Genomic DNA, 20,893 nt, shown 5'->3' with positions numbered 1-20,893 from the left:
ACGGGAATCCCCATAATCGGTACGTGGGCCGCCGAAATCGCGGAGCGTACGACGTTGAGGGACAGGTACGACCGACCCGCGGAGAACAGGTGGGAAAGAAAATTCAGGATGGTCGTTACAGGTGCTGTAAAGGGATAGAGGTTCCATTCACTGCACCAAGAGGACCAGGAATTCCAAGCTGATAGGTAACATCGTCTGGTTCCTGGTGCCCACGAATCCCATATGAGGTCTCTAGCCGCTTGCGATAGTTCGCTGGTCTGCCAGGCGCCTCTGAAAGAGTCCAGGCCACCAAGGCAAGACGGTCTTCTAGGACGAGGGGATGGGGGTTCCCTTTCGGATCCGTGAGGAGCGTTGGGTAGGACGGTAGGAGGAGGGGATCCTTGTATGATGAAACCAGGAGATCTGGGAACCAGGGTTGGCCCTGCCATAGGGGGGTGATGAGGAGCAGAGATCCGAGTTGGGTCTTCAAGTACTGAATTGTCCTCGCTATCATGGCGAATGGGGGGAAGGCGTATGCTCCCGTGGGTAGCCATTGTTGGAGAAACGCATCTACTGCCCTGCTCTCCGGGTCCGGTAGCCAGCTGAACTTAACAGTCCCCGTCTTGGAGGAGGTCTCTCAGGAGGTGGATGCCCTCCATTTTGAAATGCCTGTACATTACGTAGGCGTTGAGCCGTCTCAGATTTATGACGGGTCGGAATTCCCCGGATTTCTTTTTTACCAGAAATATTATGCTGAAGAAAACCCGGTAGTTGTGAGCGGGTTCGATCGCTCCTTTCGACTGTAGCTCTCGTAGCTCATTGTCTATGAGTTGTCGGTCCTCTGCGGAGCACTGTATGGGGCACGGGGGGACCGTTTGGTTTGGGGAGTCCACAAAATCGATGATGTAACCCCTGACTGTCTGTAGGATCCATGCGTCCGTGGAGATGGTCGTCAAGTTCTGAAAAGACAGAGCGATGCGACCTGCAGTATATTGGGCAAGTGGTACATGATGTGTAATATTGCTTACCTGTGGGAAAACGTGCTCTGCCACGGCCGCGTGGTCCTCTGCCTCGGTCAGACCCTCTGGTATAGGAGAAGGGTTGCCTGAAGCCCACTTCCAGGTAGAAGGGTCTATGTGAGCGGGGGCCAGAAGGCCAAAACCGTCTGGCTGCTCAGCCCCTGTAGCGGCCAGCCCATCCAAAAACACCCCGACTGGGGTAGCCCCTGAAGACCCGTTTCATGGAAGACTGAGCCTTGTTAAGGGACGTGAAAATATTGACATGCTTGTTAAGTTCTTTGAGGAAAGCTTCCCCGAACGCTGCTTTACGCCTCTCAGAGGAGAGGGCCACGTTGGTGTTACCAACAAAACAGAAGCACCTTTGTGCCCATTCTCTTATATCATGCGCCCACTCTTTCACCATGCTGGCATCGAATTTGTCAGCTCTTGTAAAAGCGTTGTCCGCCAAGACCATGATGGGGGACAGTGGGCCAATGGAGTCCAGAAGTTTGTCCTGCACTCCGTGGGATCCTTTTTCCACTCCTCTCCGGGGGTCACGGCCAGCCCGAGACATGAAGGTGGTCATGACCTGGTCGAATTCAGGAGTCTGAGCCACGTGGTCGGGAAGCGAAGGGCGAGGGCATTCGGAGCGTAGGCGATTACGCACTGTTTTGTCCAGGGGCTTGCGGAGCCACCGATGCCTAAATTTGGAGAGGTGGTCGGGGGGGTCCAGTCCCCAGAGCGCGGATGCCGGATATTGCGAGGGTCGAAGAGACGTTGCCCTGTGGGGTCCAGGATGGCTTCCCCTTCTGCTTGAACGGGGGCGAGATCGTCCGGCAGTTGAATGTCATCCAAGAACGTGCCTTGTAGGAAACCCGAACGGGAGACAGAATCCGCGGCTTGCTACTCGTCTACCACGGCCATGGAGCGCGTGTTTTCTTCCCCCTCATCCGAGGAGTAGTGGGCAGGCGTGGGTGGGGCTGGTCTGTGGCGTTTGGTTGGCGCCTTGCCTTTGCCTGGGTTATCATTGCCTTTTTTGCCTTTCCAGTGGTGTTTGCTAGGCCGTGAGTCAGTCTGAGCATGTGATTCTGACGCCTCAGAATCATAGTCATGGTGCTGGGCTTTTGCGACTTTTTTGGATTGATCGGCTGAAGCAGTCATAACCCTGGATAGCGCTTTCTCCATAGAGGCGGAGATGGCTTCGGCAATCATAGTTTGGAAGTCAGCCGGGTTCTGGGATGCTTCCATAGTGTACAGGAGTAGGACCGATATCAATTAGGAAAAAAAACACTTGGCACAGGGGTATGTAGGGCTATGGGTCAGTCTGTACACCGTGAGTGAAGGTACTAGCAGTACCTAGAGAAACCCCAGCAGGGTAAATTATGTATGTAATAACAAGGCAATAAGCACCCCAGCAGGGTGAGTATGGTAAATCCAAATAATGCGGTAGTAGAAATACCAGTTGTCCCCAGCAGGGTATATTGTTTTTTTTGTACTGGGCCTCACCCAGTTATATATACATATATAGGTGGCACAGAATCCACCTGACAGTAATAGTAGTGGGCTTCACCCTGGAATGTATATATATAGGTGGCACAAAATCCACCTGATAGCAGCAATAATATAGGGCTTCAACCAGTAAATAGCTGTGAGAGTGGCACAAAATCTACTTGGTATAGACAGCATCAAACATAAAGATATTATAAAAGTATAAATAAGTATAGGGGCCTCACCCCAATGTACAGGGTTAATAACCCTAAAGTGCAGGTGTCAGAAAGGTGACTGACCTGTAGACCCCTGCCTGAGAACGTCCGGTTACTGAGCGGTCGGGTGCCGGAATGAGGGAGATCGCGGGTCTCCCAAGATAGCGGCCGTGGATCTCGCGAGACGCTAGATCCAAGATGGCCACCGGAGCGACGAGAAACAGTTTCTCGTCGTGCCGGCAAATGTGAGCGCGGCTGTGAAGCCGCAAGGGAGAACGGGCGGTGGGAGGGAGATGGGAGGTTGAACGTTACCCTCAGTAGGGGAGACAGCGGTCCGACGGCGGAAAAAAGCTGGCGGACCGAGAAAATAGAATGAGAACAGAAACCCTTAGTGAGAGGAGAGAGAGGGGGGCAAGAAAGCCCTGCGGAAAAAAAGTATAAAGGAGTCAAACCCCAGATATATAAAGTAGGAAATGAAGAAAGTAGCAGTTATCAATAATCATAGAAATATCTTACATAAATTAGAAAAACAAAATGAGCATTAGCAAAACACCATTAATAGTAATATAAAAGGGAAGAGCCAAAAACTCTGACCTGTCTGCTGATGGAGCAGTAAAGAAAGAGGGGGAGGAGCCTCATCACTGTGAATACCATACCTCCTATTGTATTTTGATTGGTTAATGTTTTTCACTTTTCCTTACTGCTATGTGGAGTTAGTAAAGAGAGTTAATGCAAAATAGGAAGCCTCCTGTCATATGGTAAAATTATGACTTTACGTCATGTAATTAGTAAAATCTGGTAATTGTGTACACACTTGTGGCTCCAGCACTGAGGCTTCATTATGAGAAGTCTCTGATTGGAGAATTTCCTAGCACATTTTGAAAGTCTGTGCTGGACAAAGATGGGAGGACTTGCACAGGATGTAGACAGTATGTCTGCAGCTTTTGCAAGTATTAGATTTTCATGTAAACCAAAAGAAAACATGCATAGAAAAAAATACACACGACTTTTCTATTGTTAAATCTATTAAATTTCTTAACAAATTTAGTGAAATGTTCCTTTAATAGTAACAAGAATACTTTAGCTTTAAAAGATAAAGTTTTTCTTTGTCAGCTGCAATATAAAACGAAACACCTGGATCTATAATGACTTACGTTAAAGCATGTAAACACATTTTTTTAGTAATGGACCCTGCAGTAAAGTCAAGACCCCAATGAGGATGACAAGCATGCAGATTGACTTCCCTGAGACGGCTTCTGACAGTTTTTGCAGAAATTCTTTCGTTATGCAAACCGATTGTTGCAGCAGCTGTCCAAGTGATTGGTCTCAGACAATCTTGGAGGTCCTGGGCTGGTGTGTTTACACATCGTCTGTGCTTGTGAGGCCGGTTGGATGTACTGCCAAATTCTCTGAAATGCCTTTGGAGATGGCTTATGGTAGAGAAATGAACATTCAATTCACGGGAAACAGCTCTGGTGGACATTCCTGCAGTCAGCGTGCCAATTGCACACTCCTTCAAAACTTGCAACATCTGTGGCATTGTGTGGTGTGATAAAACTGCATATTTTAGAGTGCCCTTTTATTGTGGCCAGCCTAAGGCACACCTGTGCAATAATCATGCTGTCTAATAAGCATCTTGATATGCCACACCTGTGAGGTGGATGGATTATCTCGGCAAAGGAGAAGTGCTCACTAACACATATTTAGACAGATTTGTTAACAATATTTGAGAGAAATAGGCCTTTTGTGTACATAGCAAAAATCTTAGATCTTTGAGTTTGCATTTCAAACAAGTATTAAAGGGACTCTCCATCGCCAGGAAAACAAACCCACCCTCCATCCCAAGTTGCTCAAGTCACCCCTTCAGTGACTTACCTGTATCCAGCGCCGATGTCCCTCAGCGCTGGGTCAGGGTCCGCCCACGCTCCTCCCACACCGATGTCATCCGGCGGGGGAGCCCTATTGAGCGTGCGTGGCCAGCGACGGGGGGGACCTTATGCGCATGCGTGGCAAAGCCGCGCACGCGCATTAGACCTCCCCATAAGAAAGCATTGAATAATGCTTTCAATGCTTTCCTATGGGGATTTCAGCGATGCTGGAGGTCCTCACATAGCTTCTATGAACACGGAAGTGTCCTCTGGTGGCTAGAGGAGGACTTAACCCTGCAAGGTAAATATTGCAGTTTATGCATGAGGGGTACAGTGTGTGTGTGGGGGGGGGAAGGTTGTGTGAGGGGTACAGTGTGTGTGTGGGGGGATGCAGTGTGTGTTTATGGGGGCAGTGTGTGTAAGGGGGATAGTGTGTGTGTGTATGGGGGCAGTGTGTGTTTATGGGGGCAGTGTGTGTGAGGGGGATAGTGTGTGTGTATGGTGGACAGTGTGTTTATGTGTATGGGGGGTAGTGTGGGTGTATGGGGGTAGTGTGGTGTATGGGGGTACATCCCATGTGTGTGTGAGGGACAGTGTGTGTGTATGAGGGGGCAGTGTGTGTGTATGAGGGGGCAGTGTGTGTGTGTGTGAGGTAGTTGTGTGTATAAGGTGTGAGTGTGTGTGCGCATAGGAAGGCAGTGTGTATGGGGGATAATGTGTGTTTATGGGGGGTAGTGTGTGTGTATGGGGGGTAGTGTGTGTGTATGGGTGATAGTGTGTGCATGGGGGGCAGTGTGTGTGTGTATGGGGGTAAGTGTGTGTATGGGGAGAGTGTGTGTATGGGGTATAGTGTGTGTGTGTGTGTGTGTGTGTGTGTGCGTAGGAAGGCAGTGTATATGGGGGATAATGTGTGTTTATGGGGGGTAGTGTGTGTGCATGGGGAAGTGTGTGTGTATGGGTGATAGTGTGTGTGCATGGGGGCAGTGTGTGTGCATGGGGGGCAGTGTGTGTGTGTATGGGGGTAAGTGTGTGTATGGGGAGAGTGTGTGTATGGGGTATAGTGTGTGTGTGTGTGTGTGTGTGTGCGTAGGAAGGCAGTGTATATGGGGGATAATGTGTGTTTATGGGGGGTAGTGTGTGTGCATGGGGAAGTGTGTGTGTATGGGTGATAGTGTGTGTGCATGGGGGCAGTGTGTGTGCATGGGGGCAGTGTGTGTGTGTATAGGGTAAGTGTGTGTATGGGGAGAGTGTGTGTATGGGGTATAGTGTGTATGGGGGCACTGTGTGTGCATAGGGGGTAATTGTGTGTATGGGGAATAGTGTGTGTGTATGGGGAGGTTATTGTGTGTGTATGGGGGATAGTGTGTGTGTATGGGGGTGGGTAGTGTGTGTATGGGGGCAGTGTGTGTGTATGGGGGGAATGTGTGTGTGTGTATGGGGGAGCTATTGCGTGGTGTGGGGTCTGTGGGAGTAGGAGTGCAAATTAATAAATATATACTTTATTTTATTTTTATTTTTAAATTAAAAATAAAAATTGTATCCCCCCCGCCCCTCCCTGCTTACCTCTGCCTGGCAGGGGGACATTTCCTGTAATCCCTGGTGATCCAGTGGTGAAGCCCTGGTGGTCCAAGTGGTGTGAGTAAACTCTAGCAGCCTCCCCTGCTGACAATCAGCAAAGTGCTAAAGGGCCGGAGAAGAAGATCTCTGATCTCCCCTCAGTTCCTGCAGAGCCAGCAGGGGAGAACACAGTTCCGGTACTATGATCATAGCACTGGGAAAATATCTTGCTGCGCCCGTGTGTGACCTGGGGCGCCGCGGCACACAGTTTGGGAACCGCTGTATTAGACCGAAACCAGCCTACCGGAAAACAAAGTCATATATATTTTAAGTTTAAATTTTTGTACCTAAAAGTCAGTATGAGTATTAAAATGAGAAATATAAACACTTGGAATGGAAAATGTAAATCAAATATGTATTTGCACAGGTTTGCACAGTCTATGAGTTCAATGATCAGGTGAAGAGAAGAATAACGATGGCCTACATGTGGAAGCTTTCTAGAACACAGCCATCAGTCATGTGGCGCATATGTGTGCTATAACTGGGGAATGTCTCTTGTCACTGATTCATGAGTCTATTGCGATTATTCCTTCAATCCTCCACTAGTCCTAATTCCAGTTGTACTGAATTTAGTGAAAGTTTTCCTGTTGTGTAGAGATTCCCCAATATAATGGACGCAACCAGTCATATTGGGCAAAAGCAGCAATCTGAACTTTATTAGGTCATACTCGGCTTCTTATGCAGTGCCTCTAGCATGGGGTTTCTGATACAAAATTACAGGGGTTTCCTTCCCCTGTGTTTAAGAGATAATTGAGCTCCAATGAAGCTAATCTAATTATGTCTCAAATAGAAAAACTTACATACAATTTTTACATATCAGAAAAATACATGACAACAGCATTGGAACCCCACAACAATTATATTCCCAAATAGCCCCGATCTGAGCGCACAGCAGATCCAAAAAGCATTCCGATCGGTTCTGTAAAACTAAAGTTATGTTAGCGCATATATGAATTGGCTGCCTGGCAGAGGTGGCATTGTCAATTTCAAAAGGGGTTAATTTGATTGTATGGGAGGTCAGAGCTTACAACCTAAATTCCTCTTTGAAGCAGGGACCCCAGCAGAGCTACTTTGCAAGGAGTAAGAAGTCACACATAAGTGGCCTGGAAATCTGGGACATAATTGGGTCAAGACATGATAACTTAATTTCCTGCTGGACACCAAGACATATAGCACAATAGCTTTTACATAATACAATTAAAACAATGGCTTTCATCCAGCTCAACATTTTACATAATATCTCAACATAAACACAATGTACCCCCATATCCTATATATCATTTTAAAGCCTGTGATCATGCCCATGGTCTGTGGGCAGGAGGCTAGCTGTTATGCTTCTCCAGCAGGCTGTGGCACAGGAACTTCTTTGACATCTCTCCTTTACAGGTTGAATAAAGAGACATGATAATGATAATTAGCTATGTACTCTAAGTTATGACCATCAATATACACGGATGATCCACAACTTTAAAACCATTAAAAGGTGAAGTGAATAACATTGATTATAGCTTTACAATGGCATCTGTTAATTAATGGAATATAATAGGCAGCAAGTGAACAGTCAGTTCTTGAATCTCATGTTTTGGAAGCAGGAAAAATGGGAAAGCGAAAAGATCTGAGTGACGTCAACAAGGCCAAATAGTGATGGCTAGATGAGTCAGAGCTTCTCAAAAACAGCAAGTCTTCTAGGGTATATAGTGATTAGTACCTACTAAAGTGCAAGGAAGGACAACCGGGTAATTGACTTCAGGTTCATGGGCACCCAATGGTCATTAATGCATGTGGGGAACCGTCTTATCCAGTTACACAGAATCGCTACTGAAGCTCCGATTGCTGAAAAACATAATTCTGGCCATGATAGAAAGATGTCAGAACACACAGTACATCATAGTTTGCTGCATTTGGGACAGCATAGCCATAGACTGGTCAGAGTGGTGACTACTGTCCCCCACCGAAAATGCCTTCAGTGGGGACATGAGTATCAGAACTGGACCGTGGAGAAATAGAAGTTTGCCTTGTCTGAGTAATCACATTTTCTTTTAGATTTGGTGAATGGTTGGGTGGGGGGGCGTTGCTTATATGGGGACGAGATGGCAGCAGGGTGCACTATGTGAAGAATGCTCTGAGTAATGTTCTGCTGGGAAACCTTGGGTCTTGCCACTCATGTGGATGTTACTTTGACACGTACCATCTACCTAGAGATTGTTGCAGACCACATATACCCTTTCATAGCAATGGTATTTCTTGATGGCAGTGGACTCTTTCAGCAGGATAATGCACCCCTGAACACTGAAAAAATTGTTCAGGAATGATCAGAGGAACATGAAAAAGAGTTCAAGGTGTTGCCTTGGCCTCCACATTACCCAGATCTCATTTTAATTAAACATTTGTGGGGTGTGCTGCAACAACAAATCCCATCCATGGAGGACCCAGTTCGCAACTTGCAGGAATTGAAGGTTTGGCTGTTAATGACTTGGAGACTGATACTACAATACACATTAAGAGCTATTTTGGCATCATTATAATAGTATAATAATAATAATAATAATAATAATAATAAGTAGTATTTATATAGCGCCTTTCTCCCAGTGGGACTCAAAGTGCTTTTCAACGCACGCTCTCGGAATTAACCAAACCAAAATATCAGGCAGGAGGTTTGGAGGTTGTGGCTGATCAGTGTATCTCAGAAAATAGAATAAAGTATGTGTTTGTTGCCTAAGTTTATATGATGAATTCAAGGTTAACAATGAAAATGAGGGATATATTCAAGAACCATATTTCAAGAAATTAGTATTTTAAATTCATTTACTTTTACTTTAAAATATTTGGGGAGTTTGTTTTCGATGATTAGTGCACCAAATTGAGTGGTTTTGCTTCTACCAATACAGTAAAATGCATTGTTTCAGCTGACAGACTTGATGTCTTTTGTGGTTAAGGTCACGCTATCCTTTCTTTCCAATCATTGCATTGATTACTAAGCCATAAATCTCCCGTGTGGCGCAGTTTATAATAACCCGACATCGTGTCATGTGGGCAAAAGGCCTTACAAACAGATGTTACCAACGAAGAAAGGAAAGCCATGAATAGCTGACTTGTTCTGTCTCAACTCAGCTTAAACTGACATTTGAAGGTTAGCTGAGTAGCTGCCACATGACCAGCAAAATCGTGCCATTCTGTAAGAACAACTAAATCCAGTTGAAACATTAATCTTTGCTTTTTACCCTTGAGACATTTTCAATTCAATAGCTATTTGCACTGCAGTTTTAGTGTGAGAAGAACATTATGTATGTACGGCTGCTGAAAGTACAGTCAGCCTAGAATAACATTTTATTATTCAGGACATTTTATTTTTTCTCTTTAAGGTAATGCAGCTACAATAAAAGGATCTGCAAATGTTATATTACACATAAAAAGCTTTGTATACTCTGCTATTACTTTAATAGTTTTCAGCATGAGAAAAAAAAGGTCATTGATAAGTGTTTAGATTAGATTTTTTTAATGGTTGTCACTGTTACAACTTTTCAAAGGTGATAAACTGTTTTATTTTTCTTTCTATGCTTTCTTTTTGTGTGTGTGTGTAACAGAAGGCAATCAAAACTGCAGTGATAGTCAATAGCTTTATTGAGCTCAATGTGTTTATTGCATTTATGCTTAAAACTGAAATTAAAGCACAGGCATATTAATGAAAACTAAAAAAATGGTCATTTTCATTGAATTCCATGAGCTAATATACATAAGAAGAGTGCCGGTAGATTTAACCAAAATAGCCATTACTTTTAATCCATAATAAATGAATATGTTAAAATCATGGTCATGTGAATCAATTTCATATGACTAAGAAAATGAATCTACGTACTGTAAATGTCATTACTATATTACTACTGCTTATCTTGACACACATTAGTACTTTGAACCTTATGCTATTAATTTGGCTAATGGGGTATTGGCTAGATCCCAAATGAACACATTAGGACTGTAGGAGAAAAGAGACAAAGTATGGGCTACAAAGAACTTGCAAATGAATCTCCCTATTTTATGATTTCTAGAAAAAAACATAGCAGCTTTCTCATACAATCCCCATGACCGTCCTGTAGGCATTACTCATTACAAACTTGTGCCTAATGCATTTATGAGAGTTCTACAGTCTGCCTCTTTTCATGCTGAAAATTCAGATTTTTCTTCTTTTTGAAGACATTTCTTCTCTTGCAGCTGCCATATGTTAATATATGGAAAAAAGCCCATAAAATGTATGTAAAAAAGGAAAAGAAAATAAATTAAATAACCAGATGAAACAGATTTATTTTCAGCACAGAAAGCAGTGGTGGGGGCTCTTAGGAACACAACACTACAAGCATTTTTGTACCAAAGGCTGATCACATTACAGGTCTGGTTTATTTAAAAAAATTCACATGTGGTGAAAAATAGAAGTTCCATTGTTTCTTTATTACAGTAATGTGTTTTTACGTGAAAGAGGAATGCACATGCTAAAACTCAACTTCTTTCCAGAGTTTAAATCTTAAAACAAAACCATTATTACTACATTTTCTATTATTCTGCTATTCAAGATTTTCTTAAATTTTCTACGATGCAGATATACATATTCATAGCCAATGAAGGCCTATATATGTATATACATATATATATTTTAACAGGAAACAAGTGAGTAAACATGGAACAAAGCTTCAGTTCTCTTTTCAATGTTCTGAATGCTTTTTTGTGTAGACAGAGAGCCAGACATGGTAAATGAAACATTATAGATGCAAAATGAAAGATGTTATTCAGTAACCTTATTGTTTTAACTGTAATAAGTCTCAGATTTAATTTGAAGTGTTTGTGGAGTTATTAGCAGTGTTGTTTTCACCTACCGGTATGTTGTGTTTTTCCTGTCTCGGTGCACAGTGAAAAGGTTCTTTTAGTAAGAGTAAAAAAGATGTGAAATTTTCTGCCTAAAGAGGTTGTTTTATAAGATTACATATATATTAAAAAAAAAAAAATCTGAATTTTTTTTTTGCATAAACAGAGTATTCAATGTGGGAATAGATTATTAATCCAAGGAAAAATCTGATTGCCATCATTGAGTCAAGAATTATTTTTTTCCCATTTTTGTGGAATACTTGGAAATGGCTACAATTGTTTTATTTTTTACCTTCTTGCGGGTCAACAACATAAAAGAATGGTTAGCTTGATAGACTTTAGTTACTTCCAACCTAGACAACTATGCAACTTTTTTCAATAGTGATCCAACTAAATGGATTGTTATGGTGCATTGTTGGTGTCCAAAAATGTATTTAAGATGGAGTTGCAGCCAAACATAAAAATTTAATCAATTCAGTTGTTGAGATTCACTAAAGTTTATAATTTATTGACAGTATGTACAGGGCAAGCCAGGAATTATTTTCAACAAATATGTAAGCATGGATGTAACAGACCGTTTTGCACACAAGAGGTTAAAAACCGTTTAGGCGATATTCCCCTTTTAAATACACGAACAGCTGCTGCAAGCACCAATCTCCAGAATTGCAAACACATGAATACTCAAACTCCCGAACAGGAAACACACAAATTCACTAACTCCCGAACCGGAAGCACACAAATTCACCAACTCCCGAACACACGGATGCTGTTAAACAGCCAAACAGGAAAAACCATACGAACAGCTTACACTTGTGGCAGTCGCACTGTAACAGCATACAATCCAATTCCCCCCAAGAACGAGACGACACTTAGTTTGAGGATTAAGCAGAACTGATTTACTGGGGCTACCTGCCCGGCTTTTATGCAGGTCTCCCACCTGGTGGAGACTCCCCTAGGGGACCAGATGGAAGACTGGGAAACATATTGGACATTGACCAATCACAAGCTTACAATCCCACAATGCATCACAATCCCTCCTATCTGTCCTCGAGATAATTGAGAAGTAATCCAATTATCTCCAAGGACAGAGGCAAAACTCCATTAACCACATGGCAGACAAAGGACAATAAAAAGACATAAAAATACATACTGTTATATTTATCACATAGAACATCCACATTCTACCTATCCCCAGATAGCTTAGATCTGAGCGCACATTATTACCGGATGGCACTCAGATCACATACATACAGTTCAATCAACATGGAGCCAAAGTCTTTCATACAGTCTTTCAGTATAATACGGCTGGGCTCCATGGCATAGCTATCTGGGGAGCATGGTTTAAACAGTAAAGTACCGAATGGACCGTTGTTCGGATAATTGACTGCAGGTAGGAGAAGGGAGGTCGGCGGCTCAGTGGTGTTTGTGACTTTAACAGTCCGCAGAAAGGCACAAACCAGCAAAAAGAACAGTGTTAAACATGGGGCCATAGTCCAGCGGCAGCAGGCGGGTGACCAGGCTCCTCCATTGGCGAGGTTGGTTCTGCCACATTTCTCCCCTTTATCAATCAGACTAACAAGGTATCTGACTTCCTGTCGGTCAGTGCCCTGGTTAGTCCAGCAACCCACCCACAACACATAATCAACAGAGTGGCCCACTCACAAAATTTGGTTACTGCACTTGGGGTAGTGGGTAGCTTGTCCATGTCCAGGGGCTCCACCAGCAGGACTGACTGTACGTACTCCCTGTAGCTTGGGCGCAGAGACCACGGTCCCATCTGCGCCAGTGGGGAGCTTAGTGTCTCCCCTTGGTGGGTTACGCTGCCGCTGGGGAGAGGGGGTAACAAGTTCCTCTCCCTTACACTCTCTCTGCTGGTGGAGAGGGGGACCGACTGTCTCCCCATTCAATATATTGTCCCGCTGTTGGGGAGTGAGACCGACTGTCTATGCTGCCTGTTGGACACACTGCTGCTGGGGAGGAAGGACGGTACCTTCAGCTCCCTGGGACTCACACTGCCGCTGGGGAGGAAGGACGGCACCTTCAGCTCCCTGGGACTCACTTGACTTCTGGGGAGAGGGACCGCCTGTCTCCTCTCCTAAGAACACACTCTACCGCTGGGGAGGAAGGACGACACCTTCAGCTCCCTGGGATACATACTGCCACTGGGGATGCTCGCAGGACCAGTCTAGGAGGTCCGCTACCTCGGGTACCGCTGGTTGCTGTTGGGGAAGAGGACCGGTTGTCTCTTCCCGGGTCTCATTGATGAGTCGCAGGTAATCCCACTCCAGGGCACATATCTTGGTGACCAGATAGCGCATGTCTTCTCGGTCGTAACACAGGTCCCAAAAACGAGAGTCAGTAGCTTTTCCAAAGTCCTCATCATCAATATTATCAGAAAATAGGCCAGGGCCAGCGTAAACTCAGCCCTCTGGGAACTCATGCTCTGCCATCTCGGGGACACACTGAGCTGCATACCACTGTATCGCCTGGTATGCGTCGCTGAGCGCCAGTTCTGCATATACTAGAATCTCAAGTCTAGTCACCCACGCTTCTTCGGTCTGTTTTCTCAGGAGGGGCATCCGCTCTGCCATTCGATCCAGGATTTGCTGCCTTCTGCTGTGGCGCCGATCCATTTGCCAATACTGTACTTTCTCTAGGACTTCGTCCCACAGCCCGGCTCTGGCAATCTCTCTGCCACTCAACATGTCCTCCTCTGAGACTGCTCCAGACCCCAGGGATACGTAACAGTACAATCTATCTTGAAACTTCTCCATTTTCTGAGTTCATTTGTAGATAGGGGCGCTGTATGGATACTAGCATTATCCTCAATTTGTAAATCCAGGGAATGGTGTCACCTTGTAGCTGTCCTTCTGGGCTGTGGAAATAATCCCGCCGCTTGCCATAAATTGTAACAGACCGTTTTACACACAAGAGGTTAAAAAACGTTTAGGCGATATTCCCCTTTTAAATACACGAACAGCTGCTGCAAGCACCAATCTCCCGAATTGCAAACACATGAATACTCAAACTCCCAAACAGGAAACACACAAATTCACCAACTCCCGAACCGGAAACACACGAATTCATCAACTCCCGAACACACGAATGCTGTTAAACAGCCGAACAGGAAAAACCATACGAATAGCTTAAACTCGTGGCAGTCACACTGTAACAGCATACAATCCAATTCCCCCCAAGAACCAGACAACACTTCATTTGAGGATAAAGCAGAACTGATTTACTGGGGCTACCTGCCCGGCATAGCTACCTGGGGTACCATGGTTTAAACAGTAAAGTACCGAATGGATCAGTGTTCGGATAATTGACTGCAGGTAGGAGAAGGGAGGTCGGTGGCTCAGCGGTGTTCGTGCCTTTAACAGGCCGCAGAAAGGCACGAACCAGCTTTCCTGCAGGGAAAAAGAACAGTGTTAAACGTGGGGCCATAGTCCAGCGGCAGGAGGCGGGCGGCCAGGCTCCTCCAGTGGCCAGTGGCGAGGTTGGTTCCGCCACAATGGACTTTGTTTTTTTTTGTTATCGTCCAACTGTGCCTCCTTTAAAAATCAGCCTCTGCAATCCGGCCTATTCCTCCACTGGTGTGAAACATTATTTGTCAATTCCCGTCATGGACCCATGTACCAGGTTACCCATCATCACATCAGTCACATGGACCTTTACATCATGTTGGCTAGCGTGATCACTTTCCGTACAGTTCTAATACAAGATTGTACAATCTAAAATCTTTATTTAGCCATCTCAAAGGAAATGATAGCTTAGAGGTTCAGTTTGAGAACTATTTGAGATTTACCCTAAAAGAAATCATGCATGAATTAAAAAGATCTAAGAAAATTGTCAACAGATCTAGCCCATGTACAAATACGAAATATGTTAAAAACATTAAACAGATATGTCAGAGTATAAAGTCACGACTTGAGAACAGATATGCAGAACAAATAGTGGTTCAGGCACTCCAGGATAACAAACAATAGCAGCTTTATTATTGCAAAAGCAGCAATGTTTCGACCCTACAGGGTCTTTATCAAGCTACCACAGTAATGCAGAAGTGACATTTAAATACAGTGATCAATCACAGGGAAAATAATTAAATTAAGTGAAAAAACAGCAGTGAAATTACGAATAATTAGAAGTTTAACAAAAACATATATAACAGCCACTCATAGATCTTGTAGCGGAGCGGCAATATTAAATCCCACGATCTCCGCTGGTATTAAAGGTAATCCACAGTCAGCGCTGACAAGTAAGGCAATATCCCAAATCCCCCAGTGTGACGATGTGCCCTTCGCCACTTGTGCCTGGAGAGGACTAATTGCCAGCCTCCTGCCCTGTGACTATGGCCCCTGGAAGATTTTGCCCTTTTAGATACTTGGGCATAGTGAATTTTATTAGACTGATTCTGGCCCTTTAAATGCTCTGACAAAGGATCTGCATTTTTGCTATGCACTTCGGATGCAGAGTGTGAAGAAAACCCCTGTTTTATGGACTTAGTTTGACTGTTTTATTCCCCCCTCTTAGAACACCAGTTAAAACCCTTAATAACTGTCATATTTTCATCAAACACTGACTGACCCTTTTAACTGTCATTTTTTGTTCTCCTCTGAGGAGGAGTTGTTTTCCTGCATGAGTGCTGTTGCTTGTGTGTGCTCATTAAACAGACCTGCTTGACCCTTTCTTGAAGCCTTGGCTCATGTTTGGGAGATGGGATAAGTCTGCAGTGCTGATGGTGTCAGTTGGAGTGCTTGGAGTCCTCGGCAAGCACTAGGAGCATCGATTGGTGGAGGTACTCGGTCGGAGTGCCAGCGGGTCCGTCACACCCAGTAACCAGACAAAACACAGTTCTGGGAGTCAACTCAGGTATTTATTCACAGCTTCCAGTATTTATGCAAGTCCCCATGCAAGGGGTTTCCTTACTGACATAGCAGGGGTAATACAGTAAGGGACTACATGGGGGACTTAACATTTTGAGCATTTCTCCCATCAGGCACTGCTGCACGAGAGGGATACTCCCACTGGAATATACCGTTAAGTGGATTATCCCTCCGTGCAGCAGAACCGGCATTTTACATGTAAATTCACAACTTTCCTAATATTCATGCTATTCAGACGAACGGACGTTCGGTAGTTAGCTGGGGTCTGAGTGCACATTTCGTGGGAGTACCGCTCAGATCCCAGCTAAAACAACCGAACGCCGCACAAAATACACTTTCTTATTAAGTTCGTCTGACAGTACTGAACACTGATGGGGAATCACAATAGGGGAAAATCTGAGCTCCTGAACGGCCTGGAAGTCCAGCGGTGTTCGTGCCGTCGAGTAGTCATTTTCAGTTCCTCGCGCTCGACAACCAAACACCGCTGGGGAGACAAAAGATCCAAGATGGCCGACCACCGCGTGGTCGGTAGTCGAACGATGGCCACCCAGTAAAGCACTTAACTACCGATTGCAACAATGTTACAATCTGGTAATTGGTGCCACACGACACTCAGTGTGTGGGCTTAGGTTCGGTACTTGGTTTGTTTCACAAACAGACGGTAAAGCTGCTGTTCGTGAAACAACCATGTAAATGCTAGCGGCTTTCGGGTGCTAGCATACGAATTCTATAGGGATTGCAAGCAAACAGACATTTCAATACAGTAAGCACAGTACATTAAACATAATAGGGCAGCAGTGTTCTGGACAACCTTTAAAGACACAGTTTTATAGTCTGAAGTGGCTAGGTTTGCCACAGATCTCACATCAATTAATACAGCTGAGTAAACATAGCTAAGTTCATGATCTGTCCTATTAAGCAAAAATTGTATTAGGGGAGTATAGAGTAAAGGACCAACCTGATAGTACAGCTCACAGCCAGATAAAAGACTGTGGTAAAAAAAAGTGCTATTTAGGTAATAGAGCATTTTCCATTAGTAGTTAGGCCACTTCTGATGATGTCATCAGGTCGATGCCGGCATGATGATGTAATCCGAAACCCCTGTATCTTAGAGATGTGCATCTCCCATTATTGTCAGGTCCATTTTTGATGATGTCATCATGTCAATGTGAAACAGCCCTATAGGCAAAATCCAGCACAAGCAATAGACTCCACATAGTCTAACTGGGGAATATATCACATGAGGGTTGGGAGACCTCCCCCAGAGGTGGAGTCAGCAGCAGGGCAGAAACTAAGCAGGACAGGAGATGACAAAAAAAAGTCACATTAATTATAAACAAAATGAATTAATAACAAGGTGACAACTGATGCTATTTGAGTTTCTGAGGTCAAAAAAGACCTATGAAAAAATGAAAATGAGAATAAAAGAAAACTGAAATTATGTGTGAAAAAAATATATATAGATAAAAAAGTGAATAAAAAGGAAAAAAAGAATATTTTAAAAAAGCGATACATTTTCCAAAACAGAATTCAGCATTTATTGTTTTAAGATAAGATGTGAGTAAGGGAACTTTCCATTTTACAAGATGATATATTAAAGTAACAGTGATATCCTTCATGAAATAAAATAAAAATGATAAGATGATGACCACAACTACTTCATCTTAAAAATGTTTTTTTAATATGTGCTAAAAACGTGAAGCAATTGTTTAAAAAATGTTTTGATATATAAAGTGTATAAGTGAAACTCTCCTTTTATTGAAGGAAACTTCAAATGTGTCAAGTGAAAATAAAATAAATTACACTATAATTAAGTGTAACAATACAATTAAGCATATTAATATTAGGTAGCAGCAATAGAAGAATAAAGTGCCAAATTTGATGTAAGTGCCAAGTTTAAATAAATTGCTTATATACTAATAATACAAAGAGAAGTAATATTAAGTGAATATGAAAATTAAATTCATGGCATAAATGTGCAGTAATAAATGACCAAGACATCCATTCAGGTGACACTTTTCAATATACACTGAGTTCATAAAAGTGGTTAAATGAAGAGCCAGCACCAAAAGGATAAGGAATAGAAATCTGTAAACAATCAAAGAAAATATTTTTTTTATTAGTAAATTTGAAAAGATTTTAAAATTATTGCTTAAAGTAAAGGCATGACATCATATTCAGAGTTCAAGCCTTTTGGGTTGAGAGTATCCAACTCACAAATCCAAAAAGCCTCCCTATACAATAATCTTTTAGTTCTAAAATAAGTTCCTTCAATAAAAGGAGAGTTTCACTTATGCACTTTATATATCAAAACATTTTTTAAACAATTGCTTCATGTTTTTAGCACATTAAAAACATTTTTAAGATGAAGTAGTTGTGGTCATCATTTTATCATTTTTTTATTTTTATTTCATGAAGCATGTCACTGTCACTTTAATATATCATCTTGTAAAAAGGAAACTTCCCTTACTTACATCTTATCTTAAAACAATAAACGCTGAATTCTGTTTTGGAAAATGTATAAATGTTTTTAAAATATATATTTTTTCTTTTTTATCTATTTTTTTCACACAATTTCAGTTTTCTTCTATTCTCATTTCCATTTTTTTATAGGTATTTTTTTACCTCAGACACTCGAATAGCTTCAGTTGTCATCTTGTTATTAATTCATTTTTTTATAATTAATGTGACTTTTTTAAGTCATCTCCTGTCCTGCTTAGTTTCTGCCCTGCTCCGCCTCTGGGGGAGGCCTTCCAACCCTCATGTGATATATTCCCCAGTTAGACTATGTGGAGTCTATTGCTTGTGCTGCATTTTGCCTATAGGGCTGTTTCACATTGACATGATAACATCATCAAAAATGGACCTGACAATAATGGGTGATGCACATCTCTAAGATACAGGGGTTTTTCGGATTACATCATCATGCCGGTATTGACCTGATGATGTCATCAGAAGTGGATGAACTACTGATGGAAAGTGTTCTATCACATAAATGTCACTTTTTTACCACAGACTTTTATCTGGCTGTGAGCTGTACTATCAGGTTGGTCCTCTACTCTATACTCCCCTACTACAATTATTGTTTAATAGGTGAGATAATGAACTTAGCTATATTTACTCAGCTATATTAATTAATGTGAGATCTATGAGTGGCTGTTATATATGTTAAACTTCCAATTATTTGTAATTTCACTGCTGTTTTTTTCACTTAATTTAATTATTTTCCCTGTGATTGATCACTGTTTTTAAATGTCAATTCTGCATTACTGTGGTAGCTTGATAAAGACCCTGTAGGGTCGAAACATTGCTGTTTTTGCACCAATAAAGCTGCTATATTTTGTTATCCCGGAGTGTCTGAACCGTTATTCATTCTGCATATCTTGTACGGGAGGCCTGACCAGCCTTGGTTTCAGAGCACCTGGGTTACTTGGTGAGTGCTGTATCCAGTACGTCAATAGGGCATAATAATATGAATAGAACCAATCACATCTATAGCTATCTATCTATCTATATATATATATGAACATGTATATATATATATATAATTATCAATAATATAAATTGTCACAGCGTCGCATGGGCATGTTCACTTGACCTTGCTGAATGGCGCGGCCATACCAACTTTAAAGCAGTCACTTACCAGGCAGACCTTTACCACACAGCAGATGCAGATCCTGCCTGCCCCCCTTTCATAATATTGTAAAGCGCTGCGGAATTAGTTGGCGCTATATAAATACCAATAATAATAATTAAGCTCCAAATCAATGTGGTGTTCAGCTCCTCCTCCACTAATCATGTTACTGACGTGCATGCATTGTTGCGTTATCAGCATGCACGTTTATGCTTCACAAGGACAATTCAGACCCCGATCCTAGGACTATTTAAACTTTAAACTCATTTTAGATTTTCTTCTATGCCCTGTCGTGGTTTCCATTTACTGGTAAACAAAGTGTGCATTTATCTTGTATTTCTTTTTGGTATTTTGACCCCAGCTTGTTATTAACTATTCTTCTTTCTGTAATCCTTGACTTATTGGCCTGTCTTATGGTACTAGTCTCATTCTTTTCCTGACCTTGGCTTTTCTGTGACCATCCTATATTTACGATAAGTACAGCCACTCTAAGACCCGGTAATACGTTTATATCATAAGAGATTTATAACACTTATGTTTTACTTAGACACAGCTGTGTTTGGTCATTCAATATCCTTAAATGGGTGGACAGACAGGCAAGAAATAATAGCAGCACTCATGGGTATTTTGCATTCTCAGGTGCATATATAAATAAAAAAGCAGATAGGCAATGATAGGCAGGAAAAACTTGACAGAAAAAGTACCCTTAAAAACTTTATAAAAATAAAAGTACACAGTAACCGCCATAGTCGTGCCATTGTAGCAATGTTGTTGCAATGTATCCACTTCAGGAAACACAACCTATATATGGTGTAATTCTGTATATTTTGTGTTTTAATTAAATATTTAAAAAGAGCCATGCTCACACGGTGAAAAGCTGCCAGACTAGATGTGTGTCATAAGGCTCTATAATCCCCACTTCGGATATCAATGTGACCGCAATGCTGGACAAATGGATAACAGGAATGCAGTGCAAAGTGGGATAGCTCCATTGGAACTAAGCACTAGCTGTGTGATGTTCTGCAGTGTCTCATGCAGATCAAATCAGAAGGATTACAATCTATGCATCTACCTGCACTGTGTTTATAATCAGAATTTCTTCATTCTGAGCTATAGAGCTGAATTTGTAAAATCTATTTGGTGGAGACTAACCCACCTAAGGACTAATTTGCTCACTACATTGTGAATCTTGGCAACAATATCGTTGAGCAGGCAGTTTGGCTTGTCCATATAGTGTTCATACAAACAATTCAGCAAAAACTATTTTCCCCACCAGGGATGCACTGACAGTGGCCTGGGCCCCCAGACAAAATTAGGATCTGGGCCCCCTGCAGACCAATATACATGCTGGTGTAGG

The sequence above is a fragment of the Pelobates fuscus genome, chromosome 6, assembly GCF_036172605.1.
Source record: "Pelobates fuscus isolate aPelFus1 chromosome 6, aPelFus1.pri, whole genome shotgun sequence".
In the NCBI taxonomy this organism is placed as follows: domain Eukaryota; kingdom Metazoa; phylum Chordata; class Amphibia; order Anura; family Pelobatidae; genus Pelobates; species Pelobates fuscus.
The sequence above is the reverse complement of the archived record's forward strand: the minus strand, read 5'-3'. Positions refer to the sequence as shown.